This window comes from Grus americana, chromosome 35, assembly GCF_028858705.1.
Source record: "Grus americana isolate bGruAme1 chromosome 35, bGruAme1.mat, whole genome shotgun sequence".
NCBI classification, from domain to species: Eukaryota; Metazoa; Chordata; class Aves; order Gruiformes; family Gruidae; genus Grus; species Grus americana.
The window spans coordinates 3,177-15,687 of record NC_072886.1 but is presented as its reverse complement, the minus strand read 5'-3'; the positions used below and the strand labels follow the sequence as shown (position 1 = coordinate 15,687).

At 56.8% G+C, this 12,511-nt stretch overlaps 2 long non-coding RNA genes across 3 annotated transcripts; both read left to right on the top strand.

The window, feature by feature from the left end:
* Positions 1–684: 684 nt before the first annotated feature.
* LOC129198778 (uncharacterized) lies at positions 685–1,260 on the top strand. Its single transcript, XR_008574527.1, has 4 exons — positions 685–818; positions 906–962; positions 1,057–1,113; positions 1,202–1,260. It is a non-coding gene; the product is annotated as an uncharacterized LOC129198778 (long non-coding RNA).
* A 2,366-nt stretch (positions 1,261–3,626) lies between these two features.
* On the top strand, positions 3,627–12,258 carry LOC129198747 (uncharacterized). Of its 2 annotated transcripts, XR_008574519.1 has the most exons (5): positions 3,627–4,068; positions 5,338–5,403; positions 5,483–5,731; positions 8,060–8,232; positions 12,107–12,258. It is a non-coding gene; the product is annotated as an uncharacterized LOC129198747 (long non-coding RNA). The 2 variants fall into 2 exon arrangements; XR_008574520.1 differs by lacking the exon at positions 8,060–8,232.
* Positions 12,259–12,511: the final 253 nt, after the last annotated feature.

Sequence of the window (12,511 nt, the reverse complement as noted above, 5' to 3'; positions counted from 1 at the left end):
AGTTCCAGCCTGTGTCTGTGGTATGTTTGTTGTGTGTCTTGTCTTCCGTGTCTTAGCCCTTCCTCGGGTCTCAACGCCCTCTTTGCGCTCAAGGGGCACGGCGTGCTTCTCGGGCGCCATCCCTAGGCTCTCAAACGCCTGTATTCACTGGTGTAGCGCCAATGGGGCGCTTCTTTGCTTGCCTAGCAAGCTTACGGTGTGGATCGTTCTTGCGTGTCGGAAGCTTCCGGCGGGTCCTTTTCTTGCAGCCTCATCCCTGGCTGCATCGGGAGCTCTGCTCTCCAGCCGTTCCTTTTCAGGGACCGAGGCTTCTCCTCTGCATCGTTACATTCTTAGGTCTTGAAGAGAGGCTTCTTGCCGCATCCCTCCCCCTGGTTTTGACCGTCACTTCTTATAACGGGCCATCACGTTCACTTCTCTTTAGGCGTTGCCATAGAGCTTCTGCGCCCGGGCGTCACGCCCTGTAGGTCATCTTGTTGGGCAGCCTCTCCGGTCCGGGAGTCATTCCTCTCGCTGAGAGTTTTCTCTCACTTGTGATTTGTGTTGTTTGCAGCATTCTGTGTAGCGTTGATCCCTGCGCGTGTGTGTCTTGGGCGTGGAGCTGCTCTGCCCCGGGTTGTCGAGTCCAGGGTTAGGCGGAATAGCAATAGAAGTGTACGGTTAGTGTGTCAGTATGGCCAGTCTGGAATTGTTTGGCTCTCGCTCGGCATCTGGCCGACTTGTTTAATTAGTTTGGTTTGTTTTTTTTCTTTCAGATCCAGAGAGAGAGGAAGCGCACCAAAGAGCAGCACAGGAGGGGAGCAGAGCGCCGTAAGGAGGTGGGTCGGCCAGTGGAGTCGGAGGGAAGATGTGGCTGGTGCCTATATGACTCCATTAACATTTGTGTGTGGCTTTTTATTTTGAAGGTGCAAAGCTGGATACGGACCCCGTAGGACACAGACACGGGAGGTGACTCGGGCCTGGTGAGCGGCGACTAGCGGGCTGAAGTACAGCAGTTATTTTTCCGGTGTTGCACTGCTGGTTAAGATACAGGGATCCTTTGTTTGTGTTTTTTAGGTGGGGCGCAAGGACGGCAGCCCAAAACGACGGAGGCCAGGTGAGCAAGCGGCTGAGGTCAAGGAGGGGGAGGTAGGAATCGGTGCGGGCAAGCCGCAGTTTTGGGCAGCGTCTCAGCACGTGCCTCTCGCTTGATTTTTGGCAGGTGCCGCAGGGAGCCTCGGAGGGGCGAAGCCGCGTGCCGACGAGCGTTCCGAGAAGGTGAGGCGCTTGTCAGTGTCTAATAGCAAAGCACTCTATAGCACCTAGTTTGAGCTTTTCCTTCTGGTCTTGTAGGGGCTGTGCGGCCGCCTTTTGGACTGGATGTCCGTTTGAGGTGAGCTGGAAGAGCAGCGAGGGCAGTTGTGGGAGCGGTGACTTCTGACAAACGTAGGAGTAATTTTGTGTCGTCTCTTGGCGTCCTAGGTGCCACGAGGGATGACGGCTGCAGGAGTCAGTCTCTGGACCGAGCAGGTGAGCGGAAAGACACGGTGCTTCTGAGGAGGGGGGTGTCGTGGGCGAGGTTGGTGTTGACCGGTGCGATGCTGACTGACAACAATGTTTTGTTTGTTTTGGTAATGTTTTTACTGTAGGTGAAGAGGGTCCAGACGACTGCAGGAAGATCCCAGTTAGCCGACGCACGATGCGCGTGTTGTTCGTTGTGGACGGATTCAGATCCCCGGCCCTCTGAAAGCTAAGTCGAGGGACCGGGGCCAGGGAGGGAGCGGGCCGAGGAGGGGGCAAGTTCGGGGGTCACAGGGGAGATGTGTTGCGGTTAGCGTAGGGGCAAGAGCTGTCTGGCAGCGGTCCCCTTGGGCGGGCACAGGGAGCGGGTTACTTGTCAACATAATACTAGGCTGTGTTGGGCAGGGCAGTTCCAGCCTGTGTCTGTGGTATGTTTGTTGTGTGTCTCGTCTTCCGTGTCTTAGCCCTTCCTCGGGTCTCAACGCCCTCTTTGCGCTCAAGGGGCACGGCGTGCTTCTCGGGCGCCATCCCTAGGCTCTCAAACGCCTGTATTCACTGGTGTAGCGCCAATGGGGCGCTTCTTTGCTTGCCTAGCAAGCTTACGGTGTGAATCGTTCTTGCGTGTCGGAAGCTTCCGGCGGGTCCTTTTCTTGCAGCCTCATCCCTGGCTGCATCGGGAGCTCTGCTCTCCAGCCGTTCCTTTTCAGGGACCGAGGCTTCTCCTCTGCATCGTTACATTCTTAGGTCTTGAAGAGAGGCTTCTTGCCGCATCCCTCCCCCTGGTTTTGACCGTCACTTCTTATAACGGGCCATCACGTTCACTTCTCTTTAGGCGTTGCCATAGAGCTTCTGCGCCCGGGCGTCACGCCCTGTAGGTCATCTTGTTGGGCAGCCTCTCCGGTCCGGGAGTCATTCCTCTCGCTGAGAGTTTTCTCTCACTTGTGATTTGTGTTGTTTGCAGCATTCTGTGTAGCGTTGATCCCTGCGCGTGCGTGTCTTGGGCGTGGAGCTGCTCTGCCCCGGGTTGTCGAGTCCAGGGTTAGGCGGAATAGCAATAGAAGTGTACGGTTAGTGTGTCAGTATGGCCAGTCTGGAATTGTTTGGCTCTCGCTCGGCATCTGGCCGACTTGTTTAATTAGTTTGGTTTGTTTTTTTTCTTTCAGATCCAGAGAGAGAGGAAGCGCACCAAAGAGCAGCACAGGAGGGGAGCAGAGCGCCGTAAGGAGGTGGGTCGGTCATTTGAGGTGAGCTGGAGGAATGGCGAGGGCGATTGTGGGAGTGGTGACTTCTGACAAACATAGGAGTAATTTTGTGTCTCTTGGCGTCTTAGGTGCTGCAAGTGAGGACAGCTGCAGGGTCCGTCTCTGGACCGAGCAGGTGAGCAGAAAGACACGGTGCTTCAGAGGAAGGGGGTGTCATGGGAGAGGTTGGTGTTGGCCGGCTGATGCAACGCTGACTGACAGTGCTGTTTTGTTTGTGTTCTGTTTTCTATTGTAGCTGATGAAGAGGTACCGGGCGACTGCAGGAACATCCCAGTTAGCCAATGCGCGGCGTTGATGTTTTTGTTGCCGATGGATTCGGATCCCCGGCCCTCGGAAAGCTAAGTTGAGGGACCGTGGCCGGGGAGGGAGCGAGTTTGGGGGTTGTGGCGGAGGGGTTTTATGGCTAGCGCCGGGGAGAGGGCTGTCTGGGAGCAGTTCCCCTTGGCTGGGCAAAGGGAGCGGGTTACATGTCACCACGATGCTAGACCGGGCAGGGCAGTTCCAGCCTGTGTTATGTATGCGTGTCTCGTCCTGTGTGTCTTAGCCCTTCCTCGGGTCTCAACGCCCTCTTTGCACTCGAGGGGCACGGCACGCTTCTCGGGCGCCGTCCCTAGGCTCTCGAACGCCGGTACTTGTCAGCGTACCGCCAATCGGGCGCTTCTTTTCTCGCACAGCGAGCTCACGGCGTGGATCGTTCTTGCGTGTCGGAAGTTTCTGGCGGGTCCTCTATTTGCAGCGCTATACCAGGCTGCGTCCGGAGTTCTGCTCTCCCGCTATCCATTTTCAGGGACTGGGTCTTCCTCCCTGCATCCTTACCTTCTTAGGTCTTGAAGACGGGCTTCTTGCTGCACCCATCGCCTCGGTTTTGACAGTAACTTCTTATAACGGGCCATTTACGGTCAATTCTCTTCTGGGGTTGCCATAGAGCTTCCTCACCCGGGCGTCGTGCCCTATAGGTCGCCTTGTTCGGCAGCCTCTCCGGTCCGGGAGTCATTCCTCTCGCTGAGAGCGTTCTCTCGTTTGTGAGTCACGTTGTTTGTAGCGTTCTGTGTAGCGTCCGTCTCTGTGTGTGGTGTGTGTGTGTGTGTGTGTGGAGCTGCTCTGCCCAGGGCTGTCGAGTCGGGGATAGGCGGAATAGCAACAGGAGCGTACGGTTAGCGTGCCGATACGGCCCGTCCGGAATTGTTTGGCTCTCGCTCGGCATCTGGGTGACTTGTTTGATAACTCGGTGTGATTTTTCCAGATGCGGACTGGCTAGATGCCCACCGAAGAGCGGCAGAGGAGGAGAGCAGAGCGCCGTAAGAAGGTAGGTCCGGACAAGTTTGGGAGTTGCAGGGGATGGCTTTTAAAGTTAGCGTACGGGAGAGGGCTGTCCGGGAGCGGTCGCCTTCGGGTAGGCAAAGGGAGCGAGTTACTCGTCGGCACCGTGCTAGACCGCGCCGGGCAGGGCGCTTTAAGCCCGCGTGCGGTTGTGTCGCGTAGGTTGCGTTGTCTGTCTTATGCTCTACGCCGCACCTCCCTCGGGTCTCGATGCCTCCGCTGCTTTTTGTGATCACCAGGTACCTTATTAGATCTCATGAGTCTTGAATATCTGTGCTCATTGGTATTGAGCTCATCAAGCCAGTTTCTCTCTTGTAGTTATAGCTTAAAGCATAGCTCTGTTTGGCGTGCATCGTGTCGTAGATGTTTCTGAGCGGACGTCTATCGCGGCGCCAAGCCGGGCGCTGCCAGCAGCTCCTCCGAGCGGTACGTTTGCCCCGAGTTCTTTTCTCAGGTTTCATTCCCCACGTTTTTAAAGGCCTTAGATCTTAAAACCCGGCCTCTGATGCATCTGTCATGTCAGTTTTGACAGCCTCTTTCTCTCGCCGGCCAAGGCCGTCGCCTCTTTCCCGGGGCCGCTATAAAGCATCCGCAACGTCGCGGTGCCGCAGGGCTTCCTCGCCAGTCTTACCTTCGCCACGGTAGCCGTTCTTGCTCGCGGCCTTCTCGTGTCTCACGGTCGCGTTTGCGGAGTCCGTGCGCCGTGTCGGGGTCGGAACCGCTCCACCCAGGGGTGTAGCAATGTTAAAGACAGGGGTAGCGTAGCTTTGTGGCGTGGCGGTAAAACATTGGCGTGACCGGAGTCTTTTGGTGAAGACGCTACAGTCCATCTCTGGGCAAGTATCTGTAGACAGCTGTCACAGTTTTATTGCATTGGCGGGGGTCAGAAGCTGTACTCTGGCCTCCTGGGAGCAGCAGTTTGTGCGGCAGTTGAGCGAGTTCAATCTCAAATGTGCCTTAGTTGGTATATTTGGGGTTCGGTGTATCTCTTCTCTGTTTGTTTTAGCTCTAGTTAGAAGGCTTATGCAGAAAAGATGACGGACCTTTCGGTCTCGTCAAGCTACCGGTCAGCGGCCACCGCCTTACTTTGCACAGTTTGTTTGGGTTTGTCAGAGGCCGAGCGACAAGCCGCGCGTCACAGGCCCCCGGAAGAGGCGAGAGGAGCGCCGGACAAAGGCGGGCCGGCGTCCGACGTCAGCGGATGGGCGTGTCGGCGACTCCGCCTAGCGCACGCTTTTCCGGTTGTATTTTCTAGGCGCGAATCGATGCGCGAACGGGATATCCGCACCGGAGCGAACTTAAGCGAGGCGAGCGATGACAGGTGCGCTGACGTAGCAGTTTTCTGAGGTGTCGTATTATAGACGTAGCTAAAATCACATCCCGTCCTTTGAGTTTTGCAGGTGGCGGTCAGGCCTCGGCACGGCAGGCCGAAGAATCCGACTCCGAGCGGCCGAGGAAAAGGGACGGGCGAGATGAAGGCGTTTCCAAGGAGGGCTTCGTCGCAGCGGAGGTCGACGCCGGGCGGCACGTCGGCGACCGGCGACGCTCTGTCTCGTGAGGGATGAAGCGGAACCCGGCGGATGGGGGAGCGTCCCGGTTAGATGACCTTTTCCCCATGAGAAGGGAATCTGGATTCTGCCCTCTGAAAGGTAATTTAAGGGGCAAACCCGGTGGTTGGGGGCGGGGCCAGCAGGTGGTTTAACGTCAGGGTAGCAGAGGGCTATTTAGTCTGCCTCGAGTCTAGGGACGGATAGGGGTCCCGGGTCCATCGTGCCGGGCGTAAACATTCTGGTCTCTCTCAGCGTTGCAGCGTCATTTGCGTGATCCGCGCTTTTCATGCGTACGGCGCCTTACGGCAGGTCTCTAGGTTCCGCCGCGTGCGCTCGGCGAGCATCCGCGGGGTCAGCGACGCCTCGTCGCTTCGGAATACGGCCCGTCGAGCGTTTCTCGTCTCGCGATCGGAGCTTAAAGCGCGCCTCGCGTCGCAGATGTTTCTGCGAGGTGGCCTTTGTGGAGGTGGTCTGTGCCGGACTCGCAGTCGTGCTCTAGAAACTTCCGCCTCAATTGAAGTTTGATACCATCTTTCATCTCTATATGCCGTGGGATGCCGGACTAGTCCAGGCTTGTCGGTGCCGAAAACAGGGCCATTTTGACCCAGCAGAAGGGGCCCCGGGGGAGTCCAGCTTGGGCGAGAGCAGGAATCGAGCAACTTGCTTATCTTGCACTGATAAGCACCGGACCCGAACAGGGGCAGGAGATGAGCAATTTGTTCATCTTAACAAGATGCGGCGTCTGACGGGTCTACTCCTTAATCAACTAAGTGACGCCTGGGGTGAGGGGGAGCCTCCTTCGCAGCTCGACCTTACTTTGGTAAAACTAAACAGACCGCCGCTCCTCTGGACCGAACACGTTCGTTCTCCGCCACAACAAGCCTTGTTAAGGGCCAATCGGCACACAATACCCGACTTAGTCCCACCTCGCCAAAAGTATAAATCTGGCATTTAGAATCCTCTTTTTTGAGGACGAGAACTCCAACTATCCGGACGGCTCGACGGGCCTGGACCTCTCTCTCCTCCCCAAGCAGGGACGCCTCTTTGGTAAGACTTGCGCCTCCGATTATGTCGGATGTTACCCCGGGAAAACTATCATTAACAAAAGCGCCGAACTATCAACTTGAGCTCAAAATTGTTGCGGTAAGTGCATTTATCAACGGCAGTTCCAAACTTTTTATATCTGTCGCCTCAATAAACTACCTGTTTTTCTTTTCAACTTTGCGAAACTGTTTCAGTGGAAGGTCCTTAGTGGGGCTTTGACAGGCAAACGTTGACTCCGATATGTGGCTACACACGTAATCCTTTAGATGTAAACCGTTGACCAAGTCTGGGACTAAGAATGGACCTAGCCGCACCTAGGCTCCTCTCTGAGAAGGAGTTTAGAAAGCAAGGGGGTCCTTTCTGAACCTCGTGACTCAACGGGAGGGCCTCCCTCAGCCACACATCAGACTCGTACCCTTTCACGCGACATACGCTTAGAGGCTTGCGTCTCACGGCCTAGCTTCTCACACACACCCGTTGTTCTGGTGTTGTGTTGCCTTGCCGCAATTTGTGTTGGTTTCGACCACCATCTGAGACGTCTTGTTTTGTAGCGCTTTGTGTCGTATCGCCTTGCGCAGCCCTGTCTTTGGCTGGATATCGCATTGCGCTACTCTGTATTCGTATTGCCTGCCAACGGAGACCGCCTCGCGTTACGTGGGCCCGCGCCCCGCCTCGCCTCGCGCCGCTCTGCCTCGCGTTACGTGGGCCCGCGCCCCGCCTCGCCTCGCGCCGCTCTGCCTTGCCGCTGCCCGCCAATGGAGACTGTCTTGCGTTCTGTGACCCGGTCCTCTGTGTTGCGTTGCACGGCTCTGCCTTTGTACCGCCTGCCAATGGAGACTGTCTTGCGTTCGGTGACCCGGTCCTCTGTATAGCGTTGCGCGGCTCTGTCTTCGGCTCTGTATAGCGTTGCGCGGCTCTGCCTTTGTACCGCCCGCCAACGGAGACCGTCTCGCGTTCGGTGACCCGGTCCCCTGCGTTGCGTTGCGCGGCTCTGCCTTTGTACCGCCCGCCAACGGAGACCGTCTCGCGTTCGGTGACCCGGTCCCCTGCGTTGCGTTGCGCGGCTCTGTATTGCGTTGCCTGGCCCTGTATTTGTATTGCCTGCCATTTGAGACTGTCCAGTGTTACATAGCACTGTGTTCATGCATGCTTTATATTTGGTTGTATATTGCATTGCAGTGCTTGGCGCTGCCCGGTGTTCGGTATGGCTCTTGTTGCATTTGGGTGGTTGGGCATTGCAGAGCTGGCATAGAGAGCGGCCCCAGCCCAGGATGGTAATCTGTCGGAACAGTCGGTTGGGGCGGAGGTCGTACGGGCCGTTTTGCGAGGCAGAGGGTAGTTGTCGGCCAGCCGGCCCTAGAGCTCTTCCGTTGTGGTTTTCAGGTGCCACGGCACGATTTGGATTCCCGCACGACACCCTCGAGTGAGGTTTTTGTGGAGTATCCAAGTAACAGCGAAGGAGCGGTGCAGTTAGCAAGGCATCTTCCCCGGTCCCTGCCTATGAGCGCTAACTCTACAGAGTCAGGCGGAGCGGCGATGGTGTCTTAAGGGACAGGGTGAGGCCGTCCCACAGACGGGCCAAGAATCGGGGCCGTGGCTCGTCGTGGCGGGCGGGTGGCAGAATGGCTGTGCGTTTGGGTGAGGGGTGGAGCGTGAGGTTGTGGCGCTGCCTATTTTTGTGTGTGTTGGGCCGTGTGTGTGTGTGTGTTGTGTAACTTTTTTTTCCAGGTAGAGCAAGCTAGTTTGCTGTTTGAAATTAGAATAAAAAAAACCCCAGCTGGGGGATTTTTTTTTTCCTCCCCCGGCCGGGTTTTTTTTTCCCCCGGTCCCGGCCGCTCCGCGAGGCGAAGTTCGTCGCCAAAGTTCGGACGGCGGCGCGGTTCGGGCCGGGGTTTTTTGCCAGGCAGGGCGAGCGATGAAATTTTGATGGGGTCTCCCGGGAACGGCGTTCCCGAGGAGCGCCGGAAGGAGCGGGCGATGTCCGGTTGCGGCGGAACGGACGTGTGTTTGGGTGAGGGGTGGGGTGTGAGGTGGTGGTGGTGGTGGTGGTGCCTAATTTTGGGGGGTGTGGGGTGTATTTCTTTCCGGGTTGAGCAAGCTAGTTTGCTGTTTGAAATTAGAAAAAAAAAAAACCCCAGCTGGGGGATTTTTTTTTTCCTCCCCCGGCCGGGTTTTTTTTTCCCCCGGTCCCGGCCGCTCCGCGAGGCGACGTTCGTCGCCAAAGTTCGGACGGCGGCGCGGTTCGGGCCGGGGTTTTTGCCAGGCAGGGCGAGCGATGAAATTTTGATGGGGTCTCCCGGGAACGGCGTTCCCGAGGAGCGCCGGAAGGAGCGGGCGATGTCCGGTTGCGGCGGAACGGACGTGTGTTTGGGTGAGGGGTGGGGTGTGAGGTGGTGGTGGTGGTGGTGGTGCCTAATTTTGGGGGGTGTGGGGTGTATTTCTTTCCAGGTTGAGCAAGCTAGTTTGCTGTTTGAAATTAGAATAAAAAAAACCCCAGCTGGGGGATTTTTTTTTTTTCCTCCCCCGGCCGGGTTTTTTTTTTCCCCCGGTCCCGGCCGCTCCGCGAGGCGACGTTCGTCGCCAAAGTTCGGACGGCGGCGCGGTTCGGGCCGGGGTTTTTGCCAGGCAGGGCGAGCGATGAAATTTTGATGGGGTCTCCCGGGAACGGCGTTCCCGAGGAGCGCCGGAAGGAGCGGGCGATGTCCGGTTGCGGCGGAACGGACGTGTGTTTGGGTGAGGGGTGGGGTGTGAGGTGGTGGTGGTGGTGGTGGTGCCTAATTTTGGGGGGTGTGGGGTGTATTTCTTTCCAGGTTGAGCAAGCTAGTTTGCTGTTTGAAATTAGAATAAAAAAAACCCCAGCTGGGGGATTTTTTTTTTTTTCCTCCCCCGGCCGGGTTTTTTTTTCCCCCGGTCCCGGCCGCTCCGCGAGGCGACGTTCGTCGCCAAAGTTCGGACGGCGGCGCGGTTCGGGCCGGGGTTTTTGCCAGGCAGGGCGAGCGATGAAATTTTGATGGGGTCTCCCGGGAACGGCGTTCCCGAGGAGCGCCGGAAGGAGCGGGCGATGTCCGGTTGCGGCGGAACGGACGTGTGTTTGGGTGAGGGGTGGGGTGTGAGGTGGTGGTGGTGGTGCCTAATTTTGGGGGGTGTGGGGTGTATTTCTTTCCAGGTTGAGCAAGCTAGTTTGCTGTTTGAAATTAGAATAAAAAAAACCCCAGCTGGGGGATTTTTTTTTTTTCCTCCCCCGGCCGGGTTTTTTTTTCCCCCGGTCCCGGCCGCTCCGCGAGGCGACGTTCGTCGCCAAAGTTCGGACGGCGGCGCGGTTCGGGCCGGGGTTTTTTGCCAGGCAGGGCGAGCGATGAAATTTTGATGGGGTCTCCCGGGAACGGCGTTCCCGAGGAGCGCCGGAAGGAGCGGGCGATGTCCGGTTGCGGTGGAACGGACGTGTGTTTGGGTGAGGGGTGGGGTGTGAGGTGGTGGTGGTGGTGCCTAATTTTGGGGGGTGTGGGGTGTATTTCTTTCCAGGTTGAGCAAGCTAGTTTGCTGTTTGAAATTAGAAAAAAAAAAAACCCCAGCTGGGGGATTTTTTTTTTCCTCCCCCGGCCGGGTTTTTTTTTTCCCCCGGTCCCGGCCGCTCCGCGAGGCGACGTTCGTCGCCAAAGTTCGGACGGCGGCGCGGTTCGGGCCGGGGTTTTTGCCAGGCAGGGCGAGCGATGAAATTTTGATGGGGTCTCCCGGGAACGGCGTTCCCGAGGAGCGCCGGAAGGAGCGGGCGATGTCCGGTTGCGGCGGAACGGACGTGTGTTTGGGTGAGGGGTGGGGTGTGAGGTGGTGGTGGTGGTGGTGGTGCCTAATTTTGGGGGGTGTGGGGTGTATTTCTTTCCAGGTTGAGCAAGCTAGTTTGCTGTTTGAAATTAGAATAAAAAAAACCCCAGCTGGGGGATTTTTTTTTTTCCTCCCCCGGCCGGGTTTTTTTTTCCCCCGGTCCCGGCCGCTCCGCGAGGCGACGTTCGTCGCCAAAGTTCGGACGGCGGCGCGGTTCGGGCCGGGGTTTTTGCCAGGCAGGGCGAGCGATGAAATTTTGATGGGGTCTCCCGGGAACGGCGTTCCCGAGGAGCGCCGGAAGGAGCGGGCGATGTCCGGTTGCGGCGGAACGGACGTGTGTTTGGGTGAGGGGTGGGGTGTGAGGTGGTGGTGGTGGTGCCTAATTTTGGGGGGTGTGGGGTGTATTTCTTTCCAGGTTGAGCAAGCTAGTTTGCTGTTTGAAATTAGAATAAAAAAAACCCCAGCTGGGGGATTTTTTTTTTCCTCCCCCGGCCGGGTTTTTTTTTCCCCCGGTCCCGGCCGCTCCGCGAGGCGACGTTCGTCGCCAAAGTTCGGACGGCGGCGCGGTTCGGGCCGGGGTTTTTGCCAGGCAGGGCGAGCGATGAAATTTTGATGGGGTCTCCCGGGAACGGCGTTCCCGAGGAGCGCCGGAAGGAGCGGGCGATGTCCGGTTGCGGCGGAACGGACGTGTGTTTGGGTGAGGGGTGGGGTGTGAGGTGGTGGTGGTGGTGGTGGTGCCTAATTTTGGGGGGTGTGGGGTGTATTTCTTTCCAGGTTGAGCAAGCTAGTTTGCTGTTTGAAATTAGAATAAAAAAAACCCCAGCTGGGGGATTTTTTTTTTCCTCCCCCGGCCGGGGTTTTTTTTCCCCCGGTCCCGGCCGCTCCGCGAGGCGACGTTCGTCGCCAAAGTTCGGACGGCGGCGCGGTTCGGGCCGGGGTTTTTTGCCAGGCAGGGCGAGCGATGAAATTTTGATGGGGTCTCCCGGGAACGGCGTTCCCGAGGAGCGCCGGAAGGAGCGGGCGATGTCCGGTTGCGGTGGAACGGACGTGTGTTTGCGTGAGGGGTGGGGTGTGAGGTGGTGGTGGTGCCTAATTTTGGGGGGTGTGGGGTGTATTTCTTTCCAGGTTGAGCAAGCTAGTTTGCTGTTTGAAATTAGAATAAAAAAAACCCCAGCTGGGGGATTTTTTTTTTTCCTCCCCCGGCCGGGTTTTTTTTTCCCCCGGTCCCGGCCGCTCCGCGAGGCGACGTTCGTCGCCAAAGTTTGGACGGCGGCGCGGTTCGGGCCGGGGTTTTTTGCCAGGCAGGGCGAGCGATGAAATTTTGATGGGGTCTCCCGGGAACGGCGTTCCCGAGGAGCGGTCCTCTGGAGTTTTGTATTTGCCTGTGATTGCAGGTAGTAGTGTTAACACTAGCAGCAGTGTTGGTTTTGAAGGCAAAGGGTGTGGGGTGTTACTCTATGTGAGCAGTGTTGAGGAGGACCAGGTGGGCACGCAAGAGGGTGTAATGGATGTTTTAGAAGGATGGGCTTGTAAAGGTTTTGCCTGATCAGTGTAGATTCTTGTGTAATAATGTAAACTAATGAAGGTGTTTGGTGTTATTCTTTACAGGCAGGGAATCAGAGTAGCTATCCAGGTGTCCGCAAGCTGCACGTGTTTGGCCGGGGGGTTGAAGCGGAGGATCCAGATGCCATTGTAGTAGAGAGCTCTCGAACGAGAAGAATGTTAAGCGAAGCAGGAGAGACGGACTGTCAACGTGCCCGAGCTAATAACTGTCATAGCTGTGGTGATAGTGCATCATTGGAAACCTATGTATTCATGCCTCATGTTGTTGTTCTTTAAAGAAAGTAACAATAAAGGTGAAGTAATAAAGATTGAATTTTTTTGTTCTGCCGGTTGTGAAATGTTTGTGTGTCAGTCATTATTTGGGTGTTATTGTTTGTCTTTGAGTTTTGTCCTAAAGGGGGGGGGGGAAATAATTTTGTGTGTCTGTTGGTGGTGGTGTGTTTGTCTTTG